General features: G+C 33.4%; 1 long non-coding RNA gene across 2 annotated transcripts; it reads left to right on the top strand.

Annotated features, from left to right (window-relative positions):
- Positions 1-1,413: 1,413 nt before the first annotated feature.
- Positions 1,414-25,929, top strand: LOC127564260 (uncharacterized). 2 transcript variants are annotated; one of them, XR_007954225.1, is made up of 3 exons: positions 1,414-1,567; positions 23,657-23,735; positions 25,637-25,929. It is a non-coding gene; the product is annotated as an uncharacterized LOC127564260 (long non-coding RNA). The 2 variants fall into 2 exon arrangements; XR_007954228.1 differs by lacking the exon at positions 1,414-1,567 and adding an exon at positions 3,842-3,956.
- Positions 25,930-27,429: the final 1,500 nt, after the last annotated feature.

The raw sequence follows: 27,429 nt of genomic DNA, 5'->3' as shown, positions 1-27,429 counted from the left end.
TTACTTCTTTGGATATACCCTTTGCCATATGGATGTTTTGAGATTATTCTCCTTGAGAAGTTTTCCTCAAACTACAGATTAGCTAAAACCATTATTTACAATTGCTTGTCCATACAATCTGCATCTGTATGGCCATAGAAAGTCACTTTATACATTTGAGTTTCCTCATCTTTAAAGTGAGGGGGTTCATTAGATTATCTCTAAATTCCTTTCCACTGAGAGTAATATACATACATATATATATATATATATATAAAATCATTTTATACATTTGACCCTCAGTTTCCTCATCTTTAAAGTAAGGGCATTGATTAGATCATCTTTAAATTCCTTTCCACTGAGAGTAATATATATTTATATAAAATCACTTTATACATTTGAGCCTCAGTTTCCTCATCTTTAAAGTGAGGGAATTGATTGGATTACCTCTAAATTCCTTTCCACTGAGAGCAGTATATAGCTATAGATAGATAGATATAGATATTGATAAATAAATCTACATCGATCTATATACTCACAGCAATTTGGTTGTTGACACTTTTTTCTTTCCTCCTCTTCTAAACCAGCCCAGTTTTCAAGTAGTTCCATATCACTTGAGTTGAATATGCAAGAGTTGTTTCCTTTTGGTTGCCTAGGAGCCCCAACATTTTTATACTGCTCTCTTTAAACTCTTCCTTTCTACTCTACACTCCATACCCATCAACAGTATCTATGGATATATATTTTTTCTTCAACTCTGTCTAAGTGAAAATAAAAGGGAATAAATTGACTAAATAAGATAATTCTTGTTAATATGCTAGTTTAAAAATCCTACAAAGTCAAATAGCATTGAATAGTGATTAGTTATTTAGAAAAAGTGGGAATTTCAACAATATTGAGATCTCTGAGGAGATACTGTTTATCAGGGGTGCCTTTTAGTAGCTGATCATCAGTGTGATTCTGAACATCCTTTGAAGAGACCATTAGCCAAGACCAGCTCTGTTCTGTCAGTATTTTTAAACATCTCCCCATTTTTGTTTTCGGCTCCTCCTGCTTTAGGCATTGGTGATGCACTCTAAGTCTGTACCCATGGAGCTATTCCATCCCGATTACACCAGGTTTTGTTCCCTCTCAGCCTGTGATTTAATGTTCAGCCTGTGATTTAATGCTAATGCCACTAACGTCAAATGGGGCCATCCTCAAAATGAATGAGGGATTCTGAGAGCGGCTCCAAGATTTCCCTGGGTGGTGCCAGGACAAGCCCATTGGCTGCAACGCTGAACGCCTCCCTTTGTGTCACTCGGGAAAGAATGTCTGCTGACACTCTTCCTCCTCCACAAACCCTGAAAAGTCCCGCTTCTCTCCAAAGTATTGTGCAATATTTTAGAGTTCACCATGACTACCAGTCATAAGATTTGGGGAGGAGGGGGAAATATTGTTTATCTATTATCCTGAGACCAATGCTATGCCTTCAATGATTAGATTTTTTTTTTTCCCCTTGAAAAGTGGACTTCAGATGGAGAAAATAAACATTGGCGAGCAATTGCTTAAGGTGAAATGGTTTCTCATCAGATTTCCTCTAATGTAGGTACTATGTACTAGATTGGGCTTGCCTATATGAATTAAGATTCGGATATGGATGCTGGACATTAGCATAAGCTCTGATTTAACTAGAGACTCATGTCATACCAGTGTCACGGTTGTTCTGACCAGAAGAAATATTTCATTTACATGCTTTTCAAAAGGTAGCAATATCAAATGATCGAAACATGTGCTGTATGTTTCTTACAGTCCTGGTATAATATCTAAAAGATTGTGCTATTGGAAATGAATCAGGAGGTGGGAGTGCTGACAAAATGCTTGAACACATGATTCTATATTTGCAGGACTATATCTCATTTTTAATAGAACTTGTCCAGGGAAGTATTCCAAACAAGTTGCAAACGGCTGAAGGGGGGGGGTGTTAATATTTCAAGCAGGTCTGTAATTTTACAATTTTAGTTTAAGTCAATTTTGTTACTACCTAGATAAGTCTGTCTACTCCATCCCCCACCCCTACCCCTCCCCACAGATTCTTCTCTCACCTAAACAGAGATACAATTCTTCCTTTTCTTTCTCAATACTCTCCTGTTTCCATTTAAATGATTTCTCACACCTACAAGGATTATTAAGAATTTCTCAATAGGATAGACTCATACTTTGGCTACCCACTTGAATTAAGAATTCATGCAAAAGGTGAAGATACATATATGTATCTTTCCCAAAACATCGTATCAACTTTAAGATTTTTAAAAAAATGTTTACTTTAGAAAGCTTTAAAAATTAGTTTGTGGAGGAATTGGAGTGGTCATTAAGAAGATAGGAATTTCTAACTTGCAGATGGTAAATCTTTTCTGTAGTTAAAATAATGATAATAATGATGATAATGATGGTACAAATACTGACAGCTTTCTCTGGTAGAGAAATGAATAAAAATAAAGATAAACAAGGAAGGGGGAATAGAAACATAGGGGATATCAGGAACAAGGCACTGGAGAACTCCCTGATAAAATGGAGCAATTTACAAAACATTTATGGGTGCTTTTAAGAACTGTGAATTTGTCAAGTGTTATGAAGCAGCAAGCAGTAGGCAATAGAGGGAATGTCTTGAGGAAAAAAAGTGCTCTCTGATGCTCACCAAAAATCTCTACAGGAGTTATTCCAATTGCTTTGTCCTTCTCTTCCCATTCCTCACTCCCCCTACTCCCAGCAATATGAATACTCTTTTGGAAGATTTTCCTCTTTTGGAAGGTGCAAGGTCATTTAGCGATTTACCCCTAAAAATTCCAAATATTCTTTTCCTGAAAATAGAACAGCTAATAGTCCAGGCCTTGTTTTCTCTGTTCCTACTGTGTTACTATCTGTAGGTGTGATTTATATTTCTATTCGATCAAGGAATCTCTCAAACAGACAGTTGTCTGAAAAGATGTAGATAGTACCATAACTAGTTTCCCAAGAAATTTCTCTGTCTAAAAAAACAAAAGAGTGACCCATCACTTGAGCTACTCTTAATGATTGAAATATGTACAAATGAGAAGGTATAAATTAATTGAAATAAATTTAGACCCTGGAAGAATGGTCATCTAGTTAACAGTAATGTCACATGAAATTGATCAGGGATTTATAAAATTCAAGATGGATTTTTCAGATGAAATAATATATCTTAAAGGTATATGAGCCAAAAAGAGCTGCTATAAGAAGGCAGTGGGAATGTGCAATGGAAATATACCATCATGACCACAATCTGACCTATTCAGAACCAGAATTTGATTGTGGATCCAGAGAGAATCAATCCTGGTATGATTTCAAATTATTGTTATTTTTTAATGAATAGGTTAATTTTGCAAAAGAAAAAATTTTATGTTTTCAGAGACTTAGAATATGTGAACAAATATTCTTCAAGGGACTGAATTCAATTAAACATTTATTAAGTATTGACTATGTACAAGACATTCTCTTATGTTCAGAATCAACAGAAATCTTTGCTCTGTTTGCCTTTTTGACTTCTCTAATGGTTAATCTATGGCAGATTTATTAGTGGAAACAGATTATGTCTCTAGCTTCTCATTCTTACCCCACCTCCCAAAATGATTATATTATTATGATGTGATCATCATAATACTCACCATTATTATTGTTGAGGGTGTGCTCAGGAAAAACCTGATCAAGATTAACAAAGATAAAGATGAAGACCTTATTCTATTAATCTACTAAATACTTTCCTATTATGAGGTATAAACTTCAGTGACAGAATGTTCAAGACTGTCTTGACACTGATTGGATATCTTTGATCCAGTATTAATTCTCCTTGCACATTCTGGATGAATGACTGATTTCTAGATAATTTTAATGTATTTGGGCTTTAACGCCCATTGGAATTAGGCCTTTGATAAGGGAAATGGACAGAAACTGGGGGAAAGCATGGTTGAGAGATGAAGGTAGATGAGGAGTTAAATACAAATACTTGGTCTCACTTTCTTAATGGTGTAAATTGTACATCTCTGAGCTTTTCCTGGGAGCTACCTAGCCCTAGAGATGGTAGCAGATAGAGTTAATAATATAGTATTGAAGAGTTTTTGAGTAAGTAAAGGAATGCTAAGACTAGAAGCTTGTAAAAGGGATGGGGTGGAGCTACAATGTTTAAGAAGAAACCTGCTTTCTTCGACTAAACATTATGAGTCATGAGGATTGTGTAGGTCTCTGGGTTGAAGGGAAGAGACTTGCCTTCACTGACTCAGTTTTTCCTATAGTTAGCAGGTCTTAATTTTAGAATAGTTTTATGTCTAGACTAGAGGTACTGTATGGTTTTCTAGGGGAAGCAGGGCTTACCACAGGGTTAGATTGCTCAACTACTTGATATTTCTAATTTTTTCCCCCTTTGGTTGAATAAGGTATGGTACGTGCATGCAGTGGAATATCATTGCTCTATAAAAATGGTAAGCAGGCTGATTTTAGAAAAACCTGAAAAGACTTACATGAACTTATGCTGAATGAACAGAACCAATACTGCAACAAGATTATGTGATCAAATGTAATGAACTTGGATCTTCTCAACAATGATGTGATTCAAGGCAATTTTAATAGACTTGTGATGACAGGATCCATCAACATCCAGAGAGAGAACCATGGTGACTGAATGTGGATGAAAACTTTGTATTTTTACCTTTTTGTTGCTGCTATAATTTATATGCATGTTTTTTGTCTTTCTAGTGATTTTTCCTTTTTTTTTTTTTTTTTTTTTGATCTGATTCTTCTTTCACAGCACAATGAATATGGAAATATGTTTAGAAGAATTGAATATGTTTCATCTGTATTGAATTACTTGCTGTAGAGGGGAGGGAGGAAAAAGGAAGGGAGAAAAATTTGGAATATAAGGTTTTGCAAGGGTGAATGTTGAAAACTATCTTTGCATGTATTTGAAAAAAATAAAAGTTATTAAAATAAATAAATAAAATATTATTGAAGTTTTTAAAAAATATTTTTCCCTTTTTGGGAAAAAATGCAACAACCCTAGAATACGTTTCTGGGATAGGTAAAAGCCAGTTGGAGGAGGAAGAATTATCTATACCATTTATGGACTCAGGTGTAAATCTTGTTGTTTTTTTACCTTCTATTATGGTTAAAGAAAACCCATCTCAATGCATCATTAACCTATGTTTACATGACAACTTAGACACTTATAACTTTTATGTAGAGGCCAAGACATGGACTATACTCAGGAATGACCTTCTCTGACAGGAGAAACATGTCAAAAACATCTTTTGTAAGAGGCTTCTAAGATTGAACCCAGTTAGTGTAAACTCAGAGCTGTTCTGCATCATGGATTACATTATAAATGTTTATTTAGTGTTTTCCTATGAAATTGAGTTCCCTTGTCTATCTATCCTATCCTACTTAATGCTCTTGAGATAATTTTCAGTAATTAAAAAGATTTCTAAGCCTCTCTGTAGGTAGTTTTATCCTTACAATTTTTAATCTTTCTCTGAAACTGTGTCAAGTCTGAAAACAGATTTCTCGATTTTCTTGAATTACAAAATTCAAAAGCAAATCTTAGTCAAAGTTTTGATAGTATTTTACTCCATCTTACACCTTCCTTTCATTGTCTCTCAGATCCATTTTCTCCCAGATCCTCAAGGATTCCCCATGAGGTGTACTGGCTTCCATGTTTTCCCATTACAGAGCTCCCTTTAGGTAATATCTCATACTCTACATAATTCCTGATCTCCTTGTATCTTATTCCATTCCAGCCAGACTATTTTGAATGAAAAATTCGACTGAATTAATTTAAACTAAGGTGTCAATGGCTGATAATCATTCTTCACTTTACTTCTCTTGGATAATATTACTCTTTTGATCTAACTTTCAACATTTTTATCCAAAGGAAAAAGCAATAAAAGGATAGTCAAAGCAGTTCTGAGGAATTTCTAGTGTGTAACACAATATATCTGCCTGGGATTTAGAGCATAAGGCTAGCTCTAGTAGTATATGTGTGTAACAGAAGTCGTTTAAACACTGTGGAACCACTCTGAATATCAATATTATAATGTTACTAGGGCAGCTGAATGGCACAATACAGCACTGGCACTGGAGTCAGGAGTTCAAATCTCGCTATGTGACCCTGGGCAAGACACTTACCTTGCCTGTTCCTCTCAGTTTTCTTACCTCTAAAATGGGTATAGCATCTACCTCCTGGGATTATTGAGAGGATCAAATGACTTTACAAATATAAATGTCTTGCACATTTTATAGCACTAGATCAATGCTATCTAGGATTAACTGGTAAGACATATAGATAATAGATGGAAGGCAATCTAAGAGTATGTCTCTAATAGTTGTGAGGATGGTATAGCCAAGACAACAGAAGATAAGGGTCTGAGGTAGTGATGGCTACCTTTGTAAAGAAATGGAAACATAGAAGAGAGGATGTGGAGTTGGAAGCAAGATTAGTGAATATATGGGGTGGATAAAAGAGAGGAATTGAGCCTGACACCAAAGTCGAGTGGTTATGAACATGATGGTGCTTTTGACAGAAAAAAATTTAGAAGAGTGTTTTGTTTTGTTTTTTTTGGTGGTAATTAGCTCTATTTTGGATACCTTGGTTCTGTGACATAGGACATCTAATACAAAATGTCTAGTAGACAGTTAATTGATCATGGAAAATTTGAGTGAAGACTGAGTCTAGTGTTGGATAACTAAATCTGGGAGTCATCAATAGAAGTAATCATTGAAGCCATGGGAGCTGATGAGATCACCTTTCTCATGGAAAGTATGGTGAAATAGGAGAAGAGGAAGGCTACCATTCACAAGGATTAACCGCTAGAATATTCCTCCTCTTCCTTTTCTTCCTCCTCCTCCTCCTCCTCTTCCTTTTCCACCTCCTTTTCCTCCTTCTCCTACTGCTTTTCCTTTTCCTTCTATTTCTCCTCTTCTTCCTCCTTCTCATCCTCCTCTTCCTCTTCTTCCTTCTCCTCTTTCTCTTTTTCTTCCTCCTCCTCTTCCTCATGTTGCTGCTGCTGCTATGTTACCCTCAACTTGATTTGGTTCCTTTGCCTAGCTGAGCTGTGGCTGCTGTGCATTTTACTTCTTAGAGCTACAGATGAGAGCTGAATGTCAAAGACTGATGAGCAGCCCTGAAAAAGACTCCACAAGTTTTCACACCAGAGGTGCTAGTCCCCTTTGAATGCCTGATAGATCCCAACAGTGAGTTGGAGGGAAAGTGTTTACCCCAAGCATGTGAAGGCATCTTCTCCTGGGGAAAAATATGTAAAAGAAAGATTGAGGCTGACAACTTTGCTCTCTCCACTGTGCAATCTTCCTTCTCATTCTCTTATTTGAATTTTATTCCTCCTCAAACTTACTTTTAAAAATACTTATTTATCTTTGTATACATCGCTTCCATGTGTCTCTTTCCATCTCAGAGTAGAATGTCAGCTTCCTGAAGGCAGGAACTTTTTTGTACAAAGGCAACAACACTGAATTTGGAGTGAGGACAGAAGCTTTGTCTTTGCTCTGCCTTTGCTAGCTGTGTAACCTTGTCCAAGTCACTTTAACTAACTTCCTAGGCCACATTTTCTCATCTATAAACTGATTGGGTTGGGTCCAGCTTTTTTTCTGGGCTTCCATGACTGTCATTATTTTTTATAGTCTTAGCATCAAATAGTTCCTGATATGTAGTAGATCTTTATGAAATAGCTACTAAAATTAATAGGGTTGAATTATTCAAAAAATAAATATCCGAGTGCATTGGTGATATCATATACTGATTTTATAGGATTTGGATTGGGATTACCTTTCAGAGTTTGGTTGTGAAACCCTTGAAAGTAAATGGGAAATAACAACAAAATTATATTGATGACATAACTAAAAGTAATATATTTTTAAATGCCTAAAATAGTATTAAATATTGAGAGGAATTTATAGGAAGAAATCTAATGAATTTATAATAGCCAGAAAAATGGTTGTATTATATACATTATATTATATTGTATTTATTATATAAATACTTTCATTTATGTAAACTTCATATCAGCATTCGTGGGAAAAATATATGATACTTTATCAGTAATATTATTGAATTTAGTTCCTTATTCTTGGTTCTGTTGGCCACCTTAGTTTAGGCTAGTGAAATTATTATTACATTTGAAAAACTGGGGCCTGATCAAGCTTGGAAAGGAAACCAATGAACACATTTGATGATGATTTAGCTTTCAGCTAACTAAGGCCTTAAAATATTGTGATGAAATATTACCATTGAATTTCCCTAAGAACAATCATTGTGATGAGGACAAATAGTGACATTATGGTATAGTAGAAAAAGTCCATTTGTTGAGAGAATATTTGGTTCTAATCTTGACTCTACCATGATCTTACTTCATGAGCTTTGGGTTAATCATTGCACCATTCCAGGCTTCATTTTACTCAAATATATAATGAAAGGGCTAGATTCCATCATCTCTAGAGTCCCTTTCAGTTCTCATTCCTATGATTATCATTCTTTTATGGGGCTCCTGTGGGTAAAGCAAAAGAATATGCCTGTGAAGTTATTTGCAGGAGGAAGAATTTCCCCTTATTGTTAAACCTCGTACCTTTCCCTTTTATGTCAAGTTAACTGCTTCTGGGTATTGTTATCCATTTTTGGAAAACTGTTCTCTGAAAATTACAGATGCACTCGGTCTTCCCCACACCTCTGTGTTTAATCTGAGTTGGTATCTCTGGCTTTCAGTGGGAACCCACCCACTCTAGCATTCACCTGAATACCTGCTTTCACAGAAATTATACAAGGAGATAAATAATTAGTCATGCTAACAACTGCAAAAAGTATTGCAGAGGTGGTTCAGACCCCTAATTGGAAGCCGGAACAGGAGATACGACTCTATAATTAGCACATCACACTATAACTTTAAGTCGGTCATGTTTAGATATCTGCTTGCTTTCACATAGCTGTCTGTATCCCTAAGTAAAATGGTAAAGAACACATGACCTGCCAGGGGCTAACAGAATGGCACAGTGTAATATTTTGCAAGTACTATGTATGTGCACATTTCATTAATTAAAAATTAATTATAAAGGCAGGTGACATTACTTTTAAATAGTCACAATTTACTTAATGACTTGCACATTTTAAAGCATATGTTATTTTGGTATTGATTTTTGTCAGCAGGAAGCTTTAATGCATAGGCGATACCACTGAGCAGTAATTGTAGAGAGAACAGATGCACTCATTTGAGCATAAATTAGGGGAATAGGCTAGGCTGAACTTGTGACTGGCACATAGTAGGGCTTTAAATATTGGTTGATTGAATTTGCTGAATTTCCCATGGGATTCTGAATGTATATGTATATATGTATGTACACATGCATAAATGTACACAAACATGCAGTCTGGGTTTCCTGGAAATATCTGTAATACATATAAAGTTATTACATATATAAACCACATATATGTGTATGTGTGTATAAATATACATACATATACATGTATATGCATATATATTTCTATATATATGTCTCACATTTTTTGGTCAACTGGTCAAAGGCATGTCTGACAAATCACTTCCAGGTTATTATAGCTTTAAAAAAATCAACAATCCCCCAAACCATGTAATCCTCTAGGAACAGTTGTGTCCTATTCTCCACTATGGAAAGCCATCAAAGTCTTTTTTGACAACTATGACATGAAATACTGGAGACAGTGCAGAAGGATGCAGTCTTGTACCTAATGACCTTGTGCTGATGGGAGAACAGAAACAGCTCATTAGAATGATTTAATGTGGTATTTTGTTAAAACTAAATCAAAATAATCTATGGAATGTGGCTCAGATTCATCTGAACTTGAAACACACAAGACTCTGCGTTATCTCTTTGTTTTCATTTGGAAGCTAAATGGAATTCTAAATTTGAAATACTACAGAACAGGACACTTGCCAATTTTTCTTTTCAAAAAATATTTCTAAATCATACATAAAATCCTGGGATTGCTGGATAATAGGAAAATATACACACATACACTATAAGATATCTCTATAAACTGCAGAAGAAACAGAATGAATAAGAAAAACTACAACATATATCTTAGGATTGGAAAGGGTTAATATGTAGGGGAGAAGGAAGATTAATTCAGGAGCAGTATTCCAAAAAAATAGTTCATGTTTCCCCCAGGATCCAAAATTAGTCCCATCTTTAATAAAGATAACTCCTGTTTACTTTGGGAGCATATTTTCATAAATGTTTCTCTCATCCCCCCCTCCCTCATCCCCATCTTTTTCATTTACAAATTATGAGGAGAGAAACCCATGATCTTTACCTCTTTTGAGATCCTCAGAAATTTGCCAAGCCCATATCTGCTTTATGAAGTTCTATATTTTCCAGAAAAAAAATGCTAAAAACATTTTCTTTTCTTTTCTTTCTTTTTTCTTTTTTTTTTTTTTATTTACAGGACTTTTTAGAGGTTTCTGAAAGTATCTGTAGAAGAAGATTCTATCCAGTTGACTTTTCTTTGCATTTTCCCCAGGTCTCATACAGAAGGTTGAAAACAATCTGTCTATTTTACTCTGGGGCTCTTTACATTTTGAGGGCAACTCAAAAGACTGCAAGTGGTTAAGTTGTGAACTTCCCCAGTAGAGATGGAGGCATTTTTCACTTCCTTTCTCATATATATCAAAAGTTCTAGGTCTTATTTTTTCTTTTATATAAATAAAAATGTGCTAAATAGGCAGTTTTAGAGAAATTTGGTGGGACACAAAGGATTTTGTGCTGAAGAGGCAGCAGATCTCACATCTACAATTTTTGGGTGCTTGAATTCTTAATTGAGCATTGTTAATATGACTTATTTTTACATTTAATTAGATATTGTAGTGATTCAAGCACCTTTTCAACCAGAAGGGAAGGGAGAAAACTTAATATATATATACATATATATATTAAAATTCCACATTTCGTTTGGCATGCCTCATTCCCTCCCCCCTACCTTTCTTTGGTGAGTTTAGTGTCTGAGAAAGATCAGAATAGCAAAAGAGGATCTCCTTTCCCTCAGGAACTAAGTTTTTTTCATAATTATGGACAAACCAATGCAAAGATCAGAAGGATAAATGGATGGGTAGAAAACATAATGCAATAAAATTTTTTAATAATCCAAGTGAATAAAATCAGATTTATGTCTTTTTTGTGCATAAGTTGGGTATACCTACACACATGTGAATAGACAGTAATACATGCCTATTTTGTAAATATGCAGAATATAAAATTTCTGTACAGGTGACTGGAAAAAAAAATCCATGTGCAGGCATGAGAAATTACTATCTTTGTGCCTTTAAGGAACATTCCAAGGTCATGCTTGTTGATGGATATTCCATTAATGTAGGTCTTGCTGATCACCCTAGGGGGGAAGAAAAAGAATGTCTCAAAATTTCAGAAGGGTCACTGGCAATCACTCCCTTGGGGGTTCAGATTGAATTAGCTATTTCTTCAATGAGCCAACTCCCGCATATTTAGCTTACAATTGTTAAACTGTGGTGGGCAACCTTGATCCCTACTGGAAGTCCTCTTTTAAAAAGCTTTGGCAAGGAGAAGGCTATTTTATTTCTTTGGCTACTGTTGTAAAAATGCAAAAATTTCTTATGACATTTTGCAAGTTCCAAATTATATCTGGTAAATATCATTGAATCATTTACCATCTGGAATCAATTCAATTGTGGGGGTGGGGAAAGCTATTAATTTGAGCCAATTGCTTAGCATGCTACAATACAAAGAAAGATATGAAACCCAAGAAAAAACATATCAACATTAACATTTTACAATACCCTCTGCCCACCTTCTCCCCATTCCTCAAACTAATGTTTTTCAATTCATGTAGGTTCAATTCAATTCAGCAAGGCTTGATTAAGCAGCAAAATATAGACGCTGAATTAAGTGTTGACTACACAAAGGCAAAAACTTTTAGGAAGTTTATTTTCTACTATGAGGAATCAAGCCACAGACAGATAAATATAAGATATAAAAAATAAATTAAAAATAATTTGTAGAATGGAGTTGGAAGAGGGGCTAACAACAGGAGGAAACAGGGAAGGACTTTTTATAAGTATCATTTGAGCTGAGCTCTGAAGAGAATATAGATTACAAGACACAGAGGTGAGGAGAGTGAGCATACCAGTAATGGGAGATAGTTCTGTGCTAAATCTCAGGAGTAAGAAAAAGAATGTTCTCTACCAACATTAGGTGCTCATTCAATCATCCAATTAATACAATGCAATTTTTTTCCTTTGTCCATGGTGTTGCGTCATTGGGTTAATTGATACATCTATCTTCTTTGTCCAATACTCAAAATGAAAGTGAAATTACTGTATATAAAAATTCATGCTATATAATATTGAAATTATTCACTTTTTTGTGTTTACAATGCATGAAAAAGTATGGGGAATTGTGAGAGAGGAAAATGCTATTCCATATTATTATAACTCAATTATTTTTGAATGATAATAACCATCATATCAACATTTTTCTGGTTTCTTCTATGTAATTCCATTTTTCTTAGAAACAAGGTGGTTCCTATCATATGCCTTCTTGGATCCTCTAGTTTTAGATGCTCTTGGTTAGGTTATTAAAATGATAATTATTATAATGATCTCACTGGCCTTTTCTCTTTTTGTCTTGGTTGATTTACAATTTTAACAGTCTATGTCATGCAATATTGCCTTTACAGTTTTGCTCTTGTCATTTTGGTAATCTAGAATCCCTTCATTTCTCTTAGCTTAGATTTTACCTAAATTCTAAGGCCCATATCAAGTACCAGCTCTTCCATGAGATTTTTCTTTGCCCTTCAATCTCCCAGGATTTGCTTTCTCCATGGGACTTGTTTAATGTGGAGTTTTTATGTCATTCTTTTGATTTTCATTTTATACTTTTTCATTATTAGTAATCTTAGTGCATTTATGTGTGTTGTCTTCCCGATTAAAGAGAAAGAGCCACGAATGAGGATGAGGACTATTTCTAATATTTCTTTACATTCTTCACATAGCATATATTGAATACTTAATAAGTATTTGCCAAAAGAGTATTTTACCTTGTTAGTCAGGGATTTATTTCTTAATTAATTTTCTCCATTTGCTTTTCCCCTTTTTTGTTTCTCAACCTCAAAATACTGTTTGCCCTCCCCCCCACCAATGAAAGTTACTTGAAAAAGAAAACAGATTCATTTTTGTCCTTATTTCCTAAGTACCTCATACAGTGCCTGACCCAGAGTTAATGCTTAATGAATGCTTGTTGAATAAATGAATGGATGAATTAATAATGTTGGTCCAAAGTAAATGAATGAATGAATAACATTCATCTTCTCATCTTCTAACTCTCTGAACTATCTATCACCTGCAGAATTATTGTGTTAAGATTTTTTTTTTTTAACATTGAACTACATGATTGAAATTGAGCCCTTTGTAGAAAATTCAGCTTTGCAAATAGATCAAATCACAGGTACATCAGCATTCTATTCCCTAGCCTCAGCAGAAACAAAACAGAATAGCATTGTCAAGAAGAGGGAATGGAAGACAGAGGGCATAATACAATGAAAGTTGTCATATTTCTATCTTCTCTTGGAGGCACTGTAGTCATGAAAAGCTTGTTAAGAGAAAACCAATTGATGTGACACATAACTATGATGAACATAGAACAGGAAACAAATAGATTTTTCTTTTTCTTTTAAGAGATGAAAATGAAAGAATAATATTAAAATTTATGTTCGTTTAGAGTTAATGGGCTAAAATCTGAGACAGTATGAAAAGCTAAGTAGAAAAATAGACTAGAATAAAATATTTGAACATGTTAAGTGGAGATGATTTCATCAGAAGTATTTTTGAAAAGATAATGGAAAGAAGACTTAATCCAACCAATTTTTTTAAACCATCCCTAACTAAGAATGTTCTTTCTAATATATGAGTCTATTGGGATTCTCTGTGAGACTTCAGACTCAGTATATAGTCCTTCTGAGTGACTGTTCTCTTAGTCATAATATTTGTCTATTCAATAATATAGGAGTAACAGGTAAGGGGCTTGATAGAATATTAAAGTCAACAAATAGCTGTTTGTTTCTTGTTTGAACAAAGTTCACATTAAGAACATTCTAGTTCTTTAAGCATGGTACAGTAGAAAGGATATTGTATTTGTAGTTAGAAGAAATGGGTTTAAAGTATAGCTCTCCCTGAACTTAACAAATCATTTAAAATTTCTCTATCTTAGTTTCCTTATGTGTAATGAAAGGACTGGCCTAGATGATCCCTAAGATGTTGTGGTCTAATTTTGTGATTTGATCATTCTAATGGCAGAACCCTTTCTGCTCTAGTTTCTGATTTTGCCTTAGTTTCCAATATCTCCACTTAAAATTCAACTGAAGAAACTGAAGGCAACAAGACCATTGAAACTATTGTAATAATCCAGAAATGTGTTTATAATAACCTAGATTAGGATAAGACAGGGCAGTTAAAATGGAAATGAATAGACAGAGGAAAGCAATGTAATTAAGACATATCCAGAGATTTGATGACTAACTGGCTGAAGATGTGGGGGGGGGGGGAGCAAGAAAGGAGAAATGATTGTCCATCTACACCTCTCTTAAGACTTCTATGTTAGGAAGTAGAGGATTTTTCCTCTATCTTGTATAAAATTGTGTTTGTCAAAACACTAAAATTCAAATAAAAACAAATTTTACTAACAAGTAGATTCCTGGGATGCTGTCATTAAAAGAAGAAATTCTGAAATATGGTTTGAGCATACAAGAAGAATCTAGATTGCCATTGCTTTTGGATGCAACTGAACTTTCCCTGTTGATTAAAAAGTCTTTTAAATGGAACGACATCTTACAGAAAGTACTTGCTTCAGTAATCTGTAATTTTATAAGCTATATTGTCAACACCTTTGGTAATCTTTTGGATTTATTTATCCAATTATTCAGTATTCATCTAAAACATTTTTCCTCAGCCAATAATATGGTTCTAATGTGCTTAGAATCCAAATGATCAGACACACGGTATGAATTTAATGTGTAATAAGCATAGATATACAATTTTTCTTTAGTGATTTTTTTTTACTGAACTTGAGACTATTAACTTTTTTTTCTGGGAGAAGATGACACAAACATTTGATGCTCCTCTTTTCTTCATCTTCATCTTCAAGTAGAAATGAACTAATAATGATATTCAATAGCCAACTTTCCTAACTACATTATCTCTTTTAAAATCCCATTTCTAAATTGCAAGTCAAACAACTCCTGTAAATGCACCTGATTGTATGTTTCTTATAATTGAACTCTTTAAATGAAGTCTATGGAGACCATTCCTTTCTCGCCAAATATCAGTTAGGCATGTCATCCACCCTGATCTTAAGTAAATTGAATGTTCATAGACTTCTCTGGCATTCTTTCTTTCTGACTTGATATGACTTTACTCTAGGAAAAAAACAAGTATGGCAGTGGTATCATTTCCTTCAGATCCTGATGCTTTTATTTACGTAGTGACTAGTGGGAGGTTGTTTGCAAACATAATGGTTTGACATGAAATTTGCACATTCCCATTGATGAGAGGATGTTTTTTAAGTGAGAAAATTTCCCCTGGAGGCATACTTCTGCTTATTTTAAATTCTATAATTGAAAATTGGTGCTTTAAAAACCCTAAAAATGAAGAATATCTAACTGCCTTGTTTTTTTATCTCTGGAAATATTAGTCAGCAAAAGTCTGATTTTGCCACAAGAAAATGAGTACATTGGCCTCATGAAATGAGCTTTTTGCTCAACTAATTCTTCATCCCCATTGTGTTCCATGATAAAATGTAACTTTCTGCTCATAACTAATTACTTACCAGATTTTTCAGTAGCTTAAAATCTTGTCTATGATCACAATCCTTAAGCCTTTGGCTAATTTTTCCTTTCCAGTTAATATCTTACCCAAAAGAAGAACTATTTCTTAAATCTGTCTTTGGTTGACTAGTCACATAAACACAAATAAAGCCTGAGTTATGAATACTGAATTACTTTATATTGTTACATAATAGAAGATCTATGCTTTTATTTTTCTATTTGGTTAGATATTAGGGTTGGTAGATTGACATTTAAAAATTGTATTTTTGCCTTACTCAAGACTACCAGATATTTTAACTTTTATTGAAGATTCAGTTTCACTGGTTCAATGAATTAAAATAGCAAATTTTTTTATAGACACCAGAAAGATTCTAAACATAAGAACTCAAGAAATTCTTAGTGAATCTGAAATATCAGGAATTTATCTCAAAGGCAAGAAGATTGCTATGTTTCAAAATTTAAAGTTCATCTTGAATAGCTATTTTTTTCATAAATTACCACCCTCAAATTAGTTTAAATTATCTGACTCAAAAATGAAATGAATTGAATTTTTATTAAATTCATGGTTAACAAGGCATGATTTACAAATATATATTTCAAAAAGTTTCCCACAAGATACTCTTCAAATCACTTCAAATATCATAATGCTACTTTTGAATTCATATCACAATGTATCTGAAAGAACATGATTATGCTTAATCATGATTTTGTATAAACAAAACACAGATGATAATTATCCATATTTACATAATGTTTAAAGGACAGAATGATAGATTTAATATAGTGCATTAAAATTTTCAAGGTAGATTATGCAGTGGATAAAGTAGTGTACCTGAAGGCAGGAAGACTCATGTTCATGAGTTCAAATCTGTACTCCAACACTTATTAGATCTATAATTCTGGGCAAGTCTCTTAACCCTGTGTATGTTATGGCAAATCCAATTTACAAATACTCAGATCTATCTCAAATGAAGAATAGAAATATTTATTTTTAGAATCTTGCAAGAAGCGAACATCTTCAGACTGGACTCCAAATCAGTCTAGAGAGGTTAATTTCCACAGAGAATGAAATGTATTATACAGTCATGACCACAAGAATAATGCTTGGAAGTAACATGAACTTGTTAAATTTTGACCTGAATTTTATGATTGTCAGTTTTAAAACTGCTTACAACTGTTTACCCTATTTCATTTCCCAGATAAACTAAATCTCAATCTACTTTATCTAAAGATTTTATAGGAAACCATATAATCCCCTCACAAAGAGATTTGTTTAGAGGTAAGTAATCCATTAAACTAGTATAACTAAGAAGGCTTAGTTTACCTCAGGCTTCCTCAACAAATAGACATTATTCAGAATGTCTTAGAATATCTTCAGTTCATTAATTAGTTAGCTTCTAAGAAGTTAAATAAAGGTCCAGGAAATCAGAGATTTCTACTAGAGAAGCAGGTCTTTTGTTTTCCTTCCCAGAGCCTTAATGATTAACAGACCCTTGGAATTGGGTCTGGAAATATCAAGTGAGAAGTTTAAGTTTTGGGGTTCTCTTCAAATGATTATTCTTGGGAAGTCTTCAATTTCCTGTTATACTCACCTATTTGCCTCAGTTCCTCATTTGTAAAATGAGGTGGAGAGGAAAATAGCAAACCTTTTCAGTATCTTTGCCAAGAATACCCCAAATGGGGTTATAAAGAGTTGGACATAACTAAAAAACAATTGAACAATAAAAAGTTACTTATAAAGTACTTTCTTCTCAACATTGTGGTGAGAGAGGTAGAGTGGTCATATTAATTAATCAATAAAAATAATATTAGTTAAAAAGTTTTTGTGCAAATAAAAAATGTAGCTAAATTGAGAAGGAAAACAGAAAAAAAAATTTGGGGAAATATATAGACAGTTTATCAGATAAAGATTTAATGTCTAAAATGAATAAAAAACTCTATCAAATCTATAAATAATCAATTTCTTCTTCACTTCTTCACTTGATCTATTTTCTATCTATCTATCTACCTATCTATCTGCTTACCCACATTACAATTGAAGAATAGATCTATAGTATCATTGTCCCATCTACTCAGTTTAAAACCGAGCCTCTCTATTAATTTAGACATTTTTGACAATATCATAATTATCACCTGATATCTCATTGACTAGACTGGTGCTTTAGGGGATAATAATTTATCCTTCCTAGTCTTGACTTCAACCAAAGTAATAGCCTCAGGGAAGTGGGTCCCAGGAAGTCATCTAACTGGATTACAGAGAAAACTTTTTTGCTGCTAAGAGGGTTAGTCCTCCTTGATTCAAAATAGATTCAATTCTTTAAATAGTAGGTGGGAGGGGGACACTGATGATTCTCAGATTTTGCACAATCCTTGGAACCTTTGGGGGTGCTAAGGAGCAAGGTTTAGCAAGGAAGAAGATGATAGGATATGACCTCATTAGATCCAAAGTAGTGGGCAGGGTTTAAAACACAGATCTTTTGAGAGCTAAATCTTTTATCTTAGTTCCCTATCTGGAGGGCAAAGAAACAGAAGGATTTTTGTGAGCCACACTGTTGGTTCTTTTTTGGTGACTGCATGAGCAGCCTGAGTGGGACTAGAACAAACATCAATTAGTAATCCATTTCTATCCTCTTCACAGGAATGTGTGGTTACTTTTAATTATATTCACAATTTATAGAAGTCATTTTGATGGATCTGTATGTTTGTACTGAGGTAGAAATTTCCCTGAATGCCCATGTGTTTGCTAGACCTCATTAAATCTCTCTCTTCCTTTCTCTAGAACAAAATTGTCTGTTTATTCAGTAGGGTTCAGCCTGCCAAGCATCCTATTGATCATTGCCGAAAAGATCCCTAGTTAAAGAGAGCACTGGCCTCTAACAGACTTGGTTGAGAGATTCAGGCTGCTCTCACGTAACAGCTTTCACAAAGAATGCAGACATAAGTGTTGCTGTTAGCATCCCCTTGTCTTCTCTCCTATCAGTCAATCAACAAATTTTGGGCATTTTATTCCCAAGATGTCGTATATGTCTACTCCTTTCTTTTCTGTGTGTACTTTTAGGTCCTTGTAACATCTCACCTGGAAATTTGCACTAGCATCAGAACTGTTATACCCCTCTCCTCCAATTCATCTATTCTATTCAACCATGACACTTTAATCTTTTTTGATGCATATATCTCATCTCATTCTTCTCCTGCTCAGAAGTTTTTCATGGTATCTCATTGCCAACTAAATAATTTCTGAATCCATTAACTTGGCATTCCACAGTCTTCAATTATCTGACTCTCACTTGCTTTTCCAAAATTTTCTCAACTTTATTCTTTTTCATGAATTCAGTGTCTCAGCCAAATCAGAGCACTAAACTATTCTTGGATTGACTCCTTCTAATTTCTCCCATCTCTACTATTAGAGCTCTCCAAATCAAGACTAGAGTAACACATTGGAAGTATTTTGTGGGAGTTTCATGTCTCACGTAGTAGTTGGATTCTATAATCCTAGGTTCCTTGCAATGTCTAAAATTTTGTGAAATCCCAGTTGAAACACTACCCTTTCTTTCAAGTTCAAATTAAATATGCTTTTTTTTATTACACCTTCTTTGATTTACAATCCCTTTCCTTGTTATTCAGCTAAGAGAAAACCCTCTGTCCCACTGATAGAGCAAAAACATATATTTTTTTTTTGCCTTACTTGTTCATTTATCACCCTTGAGAATATAGTAAATTGCTGTTTATTCCCACAATTAACTTATAAACTCCTTGTGGTTGCATAGTATAATAGAAAAGGAACCAGAGAACTGGAGTTAAGGATAGAAAGGCTTGTGTTCTAGTTCTCTCTCTCATACTTAGCATCTTTGTGACCTTGGATCATTCAGTAAACATCTTCTGGGCTCAAGTCTCCTCATCTTTAAAATGAAGCAGATAAATTAGATCAGAGGTATCAAACATGAGATCTACCAGTTGTATCTAACTCATTATATTCATGATTGTAGCCCAACCCATATTAAAATGTAATTGGAAAATACTTAATAAAATAAATAAAAATGTGATAAAACATACATAGCATGATACTTTAAAATTAAGTCAATATGTGGCCCATAGGAATTCTCACTTAAAGATTAGTGATATTCATTTGATTCCGATTTGATTCTGATACTACCACACTAAAAGCTTCTGTGATATGCCAATCGACCAGAAACTCATGCTATGTAGCATGATCCTAACTCATTATTTGTTGAGTGTATGAATTCTATAATTTCCGTAGTTAAAAAAAATTAAAACATAGTAAAACATTTTTTAAAGTTTAAAAAATATATACATATATATTTTTCTGCTGCATTAGGAATCAAAATCTTCTATTAAGGATTCTTCTTTTTGATGGATCTTGATCAGTACTTCTTGAAATTCCATAGTTTCTTCATTCTATTTCAAGCCTGGAAAAGCAGCAACCAAATTAGTCTATAATCTCTGAGTGTGGTCTAGGATATTTTAAAGTTTTTCTTTGATATTTTATAATGAAATATGATTAATTAATGTTGATTTTTGGAAAATTTTCAAGTCTAGTTTTTGATGTTCTTATAATTACATACTCTGTGTTAACTGTTTTTCCTTATTCTTTTTACACATATATGCTATCTTCACTTAGAAGAGCATTCTTAAAATTTTATCAAATGTATTATTTGGTAAGGATTTGGAATTTTATTTGGTAAAGAGTTCTCCTAGTCTGGAAATTCCTTCCACTGTGGAAGATAAACAACTTTTTTTTTTTAGTTTATAGTATTAGATATCTATTTATTAAATCGTGATTAATTGACTTGTGTGTGGTAACATAGCTATACATACATATACAAATATATAATATATATTTTGTATTCTTCACTTGAGATTATAAATAGATATATATGTAATGCATATATATATAATCTCAGACATATATGTGTATATATGTATATACTTATATATATGTGTATATACATGATATTTCAGATGAAGAAGATGGACATAGATCATCCTGATTCTCAAGCCAATCCTCAATACATTATATCATAGTTCCTTGCCCTTATTATTTCTTAGTATAATTTTTAATAAACATAAAGATGTAAATTCATTATTATTGTTCTTTAAGAAATGATAAGCAGGATGATTTAAGAGATGCCTGGAGAGACTTACATGAACTTATGCTAAATGAAATGAAGAGAACTAGAAGATCATTGTACATGGCAACAACAAGATTATAGGAAAATCAATTCTGATGGACGTGGCTCTCTTCAACAATGACATGATTCGACCAGTTCCAATGGCCTTGTGATGAAGAGAGCCATCTACGTCTTTAGAGAGAACTGTGGAAACTGAGATTAAAAAAAAAAAAAAAGGTGTAAACTCATACCACATTCTTCTTTTCACTGACATTTTCTGGTGACATGAAGATGGCTTTAGGAACTCAAAGGTAATAATAGAGCACAAACATAAGCTTGTTTTGGCCAAAGTGAAAGAAATCAGTTCAAGTACAGTACCATTTATTAACTGTGTGAATGTGATCTGAGGACCAACACAATTTTTCTTTTCATAAGGCCTGTCAAAAATTAATTGGGTATAGAAGAGTTGAAATCTTTTTTTGGGAGGGAATTCCTTCCAATAATGAAATTGCAGACCTTTCCAAGGATCAAAGCTAGTTATTAGTTATTTATTTAGATTAAACAAATGGGAAAAAATTCTGGAACAGAATATCAAAAGTATTAATGTAGTAATTTAAGAACCAACAAAAACATAACTAATAAATAAACTTTCACTAGCACTTTTAATCCAGTTACAAAAACTATGTTTCAGGATGAAGGTTGGCTATAGAATGTCCACTAGATATCTAATTCTCAACTAAACTGTTCTCTGTCACACTCTTCTTATAGAGAAAAGGAAATGGGCTAAGTACAATGGGGTATATTTGTATTTGTTTTGATTTGTTGTTAATATTATTGTTGCTTTGTTGGTATGTATGGTTTTATTGATGTAAAGAAATTCTAGTTTGCAAATAACTTTTATCAATGCAGATTGGCTGCTAATTTGTAACTTTGTTTTAGAGAGTTGCCTAAGGAACTAAAGGGCCAACTGACTTATCTTTAATTTCTAATGTGTGTAGAGACAGCATTAGAACTGTTCTTCCTGACTCAAGGTCCACCTTTGTATTCACGGGTCTTGATGACTTGTCTGAGTATAGTTTGGAATGGACATCCATTTTATGACTACACAAAATGTAAAGATGAAACTAGCCAATATCTCTGCTGAATTTGGAGAATTCTATACATTTTACCAAAAAAAAAAAAAATGGAATTCCAAATCTCTTTTAACTGATACAGGGGTTGAGTTGTGTAACTTAAACAATATAGGAAAGGATTTTTGCACATATCATTGTGTCAATGCATATGTTCATTAAAAACTAAGACCTTTCTTCAAACATGACCATTTCTCTGAGTAAGAAAGGCAAAACCTTTTTATTGGTAGACCATCCCTATACCCCAGGTTCTGCTAACAAAATTGGACTTTTATCATACTCGAACTGAGAAAAATTTCATAACTCATATAATTCTATCAAGAGACATGAAAGGTGATAGAGAACACCACAACAGAGAACTTACTTGTGAATACAGTGTTTGCTGTATCAACATTTCACACATAAAAATCATTATAATTAGAGAATTAGAATAGTTCTGAGGCTTCTGTGGGGGGAAGGAACAAAAACACATTTAAAGTCTGTAACCATACAGACAATGAAGAGGAATAAGATTGAAAAAGATTTCATAGTTCAACTACATCTGTATAGGATTTATACTAGAAAAACTATTCAAATGTGTTTTTTTCTTTTTATCCCTGTAGATGACATATCACATCTTTGTGTCCTGGACAGTTCTCTAAGATTGCACATTGCAAAGAAAGTGCTGACCTGGATTGGCAGAGATTTCAATGATGGGGGTTCTTGGTATCATTGAGAAATGGGTTCTTTAGAAAAGGATCTAGAGGCATCCTTACTCAAGAGGAGGGCATGTAGTACAGTGAAAAGAATACTAGATTTTGAGATTTTTGTGGTGTATTGGTCACTACAGATGGAACTTTGGTCAAATCACTTAAACTTTGTTCCAGTTTCTTCATCTGGTGAAATTAGATGATTTGGTTAGATGGTCTCTGAGATATTTCAGCTCTAGGTATGTTCTATGATCCTGAATCTTCTGGGTTATGTGGCCAACAAAATAGATTTCCTTCTTTCTTCACAACTTCTAAAATCTCTTCAAAATAGGAATTGTTTGCAACAGACAAAAATAATTTCAGTGTCTCCCTGACCTAACATATTAAAAACTTTAAGAACATAACAAAATGATAATCTAACAAAAGACAAAAATTATTTAATCCTTAACATAGTCATAAAATGAAAAAGAAATCATAGTTGAGGAAATAATCTGTGGAAAAGAAGTATGGAATAAGATGACTTACATATTATTGGTAACGAGAAGGTACAGCTAATTATTAGAGATAAAGGTGACTGTAGAGATATGAATAGGAAATCTAGGAGGTGGGAATTGAAGAGATGGGTAGAAATTGAAGCTCTCAGGGAACGATTTTATTCTTTCAGAGAAATATGAGTCAATTTTTCCTGAAGAGAAAGTGATAGAAGGAATGTTACAGGAGATTTGAATGGGGGGTAGTGCATTATTTAGGGAGATGTGAAAGGATTGCTTTGCTATAATGAAGGCTTAGATGAGAATATATAACACAAATGTATAGTAAATCCAGTAAGCCCAATTTTGTTATTTTTTTCAGAATCATATGGCAGCACCTGGGTAAGAGAGAAGTTATTAGATAATAGGAGTAACCCATGACTGAGTCTTGGCAGGACACGGTAAGCAACAGGATAAGGGGGCAAAGGATTCAAGAGAAGAAGGTGGTATAGAATTAAAATTTGGAGAGAGTGTGTTGATTCTAAGGTCCCTAGCACAGAAATAACTCTTCTTTTTCTCATCGCTATATCCGAGAGGGTAGGGCTCCAAACCTATTCCCATACAGAATTAAAGATTCATAGAATCTTGGAATTGGAAGGATTGACAGATTGTATCTTGTCAATCTGAACATAAACAAAATTTTCCTCTTCAACATACTTACCAAGTGGTCATGAAGATTTTGATTGAACATTTCCAGTAAAGGAATATCTGCTGCCTCCAAAGGAAGACTGTACTTTGTGTTAGCCCTAATTATTAGGAAGTTTTTTTTCTTTTAATCAATATTAAGTTTACTTTTCTGAAATTTCTATTCATTGGGTTTTTTTTTGCCTTTTATTTATCATCTTCTTTATATTACCCTACTTTGTCCCTACTCATCTCCAATTCCCTTCTTAACCCCACAATTTCTCAGTTTAACCACATAATGTTTTCTACCTTTGAATCCTGAGGCTCTTTGTTCTATTCCTTGGTAAGTATCAACCTTGGTCAACTTTGCTTCACTGTCCTGCATTGTCTTTATTCTTGAGTTCCTAAATATATGTAGGGATAAATATTCATGTGTGCACATTGATTATAGTATAATTTATATTATTTAATCTAACTTATACAATTATATACAAAATAATTATATCAACATATATGCTTTCCTGTCTATTTTTCTTCCAGAAATGCCTAATTCAAGTCTTTTCTTTTCTCCTCAAGGCCTTTTAAGCTCAACTTTAATCTCTCAGGAAAGAACTTTCCCTCATGCTTTATTGAGAAAATGGAAGTCATATGCTGTGACCTTTTTGCCCTTATCATATACCTCAAAAATTCTTTCCATTATCCCCCATTCTCATTTTTCCTCAAGCTTTGAGGAAGATGGGGTCCCCCTCCTTTGTAAAATCAACAATTCTATTTGTCCCCTTTCATCCCATTCCATCCTATTTCTCTTTATCCTCTCCAAATAAATAATTAACCACTATTTCTCCTCTTTCGTCTCTCCTTATTTAACTCTCAAAGGATTTTTCCCATTTGCCTACAAACATTTTCATTTATAATCCCATCCTTATATTAAAATCATCAAAGGAATAACTTTCACTTTGTCCTACTATCTCCCTAAAGCTAACATTCACTGTCATCCCTGGCTGGTTTTGAATACCTTGAAAAAGCTCCTGCTCTAAAAAGCCTTACATCCTCCTCAGGGATGAGCTATGTATCCAGATGAGTAAAAGGGAGAAAACAGATGAAGAAGTATAGGACCCCATGTAGGAGGTAGCAACTAAGCTGAACTTTGAAGAAAGTAAGAGATTCTATGAGGAATAAGTGAGGAATTTTCCACATGATTGATTACCTATGGAAGTACAGTTAGAATGACATAGACATGGAAGGGCAGGTGAAAATCAGATGGTGGCAGACTTTATGACAAGTGGAAAATTTCTTATTTTATCCTAGAGGCAATAGAAAGAATAGAGATGTTTGATGACACGAATAACATGATCTGATCTGTATTTTAAAAATATCAATTTGCCTAAGGCCATTGAGTAAGTTAGTAGCACAAATGGGACTTTTATTCTGTTTTTATGTCTTTGTTCATCCTCCTGTATAGCAATTGTAGCTTTATAAATGTGGAAAATATAACTTTTTCATTTTCTTTTCCTTCAAATTTAGGGACCTTATTTTTGGTCCAGTTTACATATTTGGTTTTTTCATTTAATTGGAAACATGTTGTTATCTAGTATAATCATTTGCTTGATTTCCTATTGCCTGTTTCATGAATAATACATCTACCACAAATAATGAATCATTGAAATTACTCTACCAGGCACTACAAGTGATACAAATAAATGAAAAAGAAAAGTATGGACAAAAAGATGTGTGGAAAGAGGAAGGAAGAGGAAAAAAAGAAAAGAAAAATCAGTAAAGGGAAAGAAAGAATGAATGAAGGAGAAAAAACGAATAAGAAGAAAACACAATTGGTTTAGAGAAGAACAGTTTTGTGTTGTAGAAGATATCCATTAACCATCCTTGGAATTAAAAGACCTGAATTTAAATCTCATCTCTGTTGCTTACTTGATGAATAATCTTGGAGAAGTAACTAATCCTTTTTGATGTCACGCTCCCTATCAGTAAAATCACTGGTATAATGTCTACCTTAGTTATCTCACAAGGAGGTTGATGGTTCTGAATATTAAATAATATAATTATTATTGATATGAACAATATTATATATATATATATTATATGTGTGTATGCATGTGCATATACAAATAAACATGATCAGCTATGATTTTATCCATGTAGGAAGCTTCCCTAAGAGGAATGTCCTCCACCAAAATAGCTTCTTTACATATTAAAGAGTTTTCTAGTAACATTTAGAATTTAAGGAGGAGGGGGAAGCTAGGTGAAGCAGTGGATAGAGCACCAACCCTGAAGTCAGGAGGATCTGAGTTCAAATCTGATCTCTGACACTTAACACTTCCTAGCTATGTGACCCTGGGCAAGTTACCATAAACAATGAAATATTAGCAATGCTAAATGTATATATAACAAATGGTTAAGCATACAAATCTTTAGAGAAGTTAAGTCAGTTACAGGAAGAAATAGACAGCAAAACTATATTACTGGGGGATCTGAATCTCTTCCTCTCAGAATTAAATAAACTTAACCACAAAATAAACAAGAAAGAAACTAGATAAGTTAATAGAATGTTGGAAAACTTAGATATGATAGGACTCTGGAGCAAACTGAATAGGGATAAAAAGGAATATATCTTTTTTTCCCCTCAGCAGTACGTGGCACCTCCACAAAAATTAACCATATATTAGAGCATAAAAACCTTACAATCAAATGCAGAAAGGCAGAAATAGTAAATGCTTCCTTTTCACATCACTAAGCAATGAAAATTATATTAAATAAAGGACCAGAGAAAGATAGACTAAAAACCAATTGGAAATTAAATAATCTAATTCTAAAGAGTGAATGGGTTAAATGGTTAAACAAGAAATCATAGAAATAATAATTTTCATCCAAGAGAATGACAATAACAAGATGTTATACAAAAACTTATGGGATGAAGCCAAAGAAGTTTTTAGGGGAAATTTTATATCTTTAGATGGTTGTATGAATAAAATAGGGAAAGAAAAGACCTATTAACTGGGCATGCAAGCTAGAAAAAGAACAAATTAAAAAGCCTCAATTAAATACCAAATTAGAAATTCTGAAAATCAAAGGAGAGATTAACAAAGTTGAAACTGAGAAAAGCATTGAATTAATTACTAAAACTAAGAGTTCAATTAAAAAAAAAACTAACAAGTTAGATAAATCTTTTGTTAATTTTATGTTAAAAGTAAAGAATAAAACAAATGATATGCATTAAAAATGAAAAGGTTGAACACCACCAACAAAAAAGAAATTAAACAATAATTAGGAGCTATTTTGCCCAGATTTATGCCAAGAAATCTGACAATCTAACTAAAATGTATAAATATTTACAAAAATATAAACTACCCAGATTAATAGAAAAGGAAATAAATTACTTAAATAATCCAATTTTAAGAAAATAAATTGAACAACCAATCAATGAACTTCATAAGAAAAAATCTCCAGAGCCAGATG

The sequence above is a fragment of the Antechinus flavipes genome, chromosome 1 (assembly GCF_016432865.1).
Source record: "Antechinus flavipes isolate AdamAnt ecotype Samford, QLD, Australia chromosome 1, AdamAnt_v2, whole genome shotgun sequence".
Lineage (NCBI taxonomy): Eukaryota > Metazoa > Chordata > Mammalia > Dasyuromorphia > Dasyuridae > Antechinus > Antechinus flavipes.
Note: the sequence above shows the minus strand (reverse complement) of the source record. Positions and strands in the feature narration are given on the sequence as shown.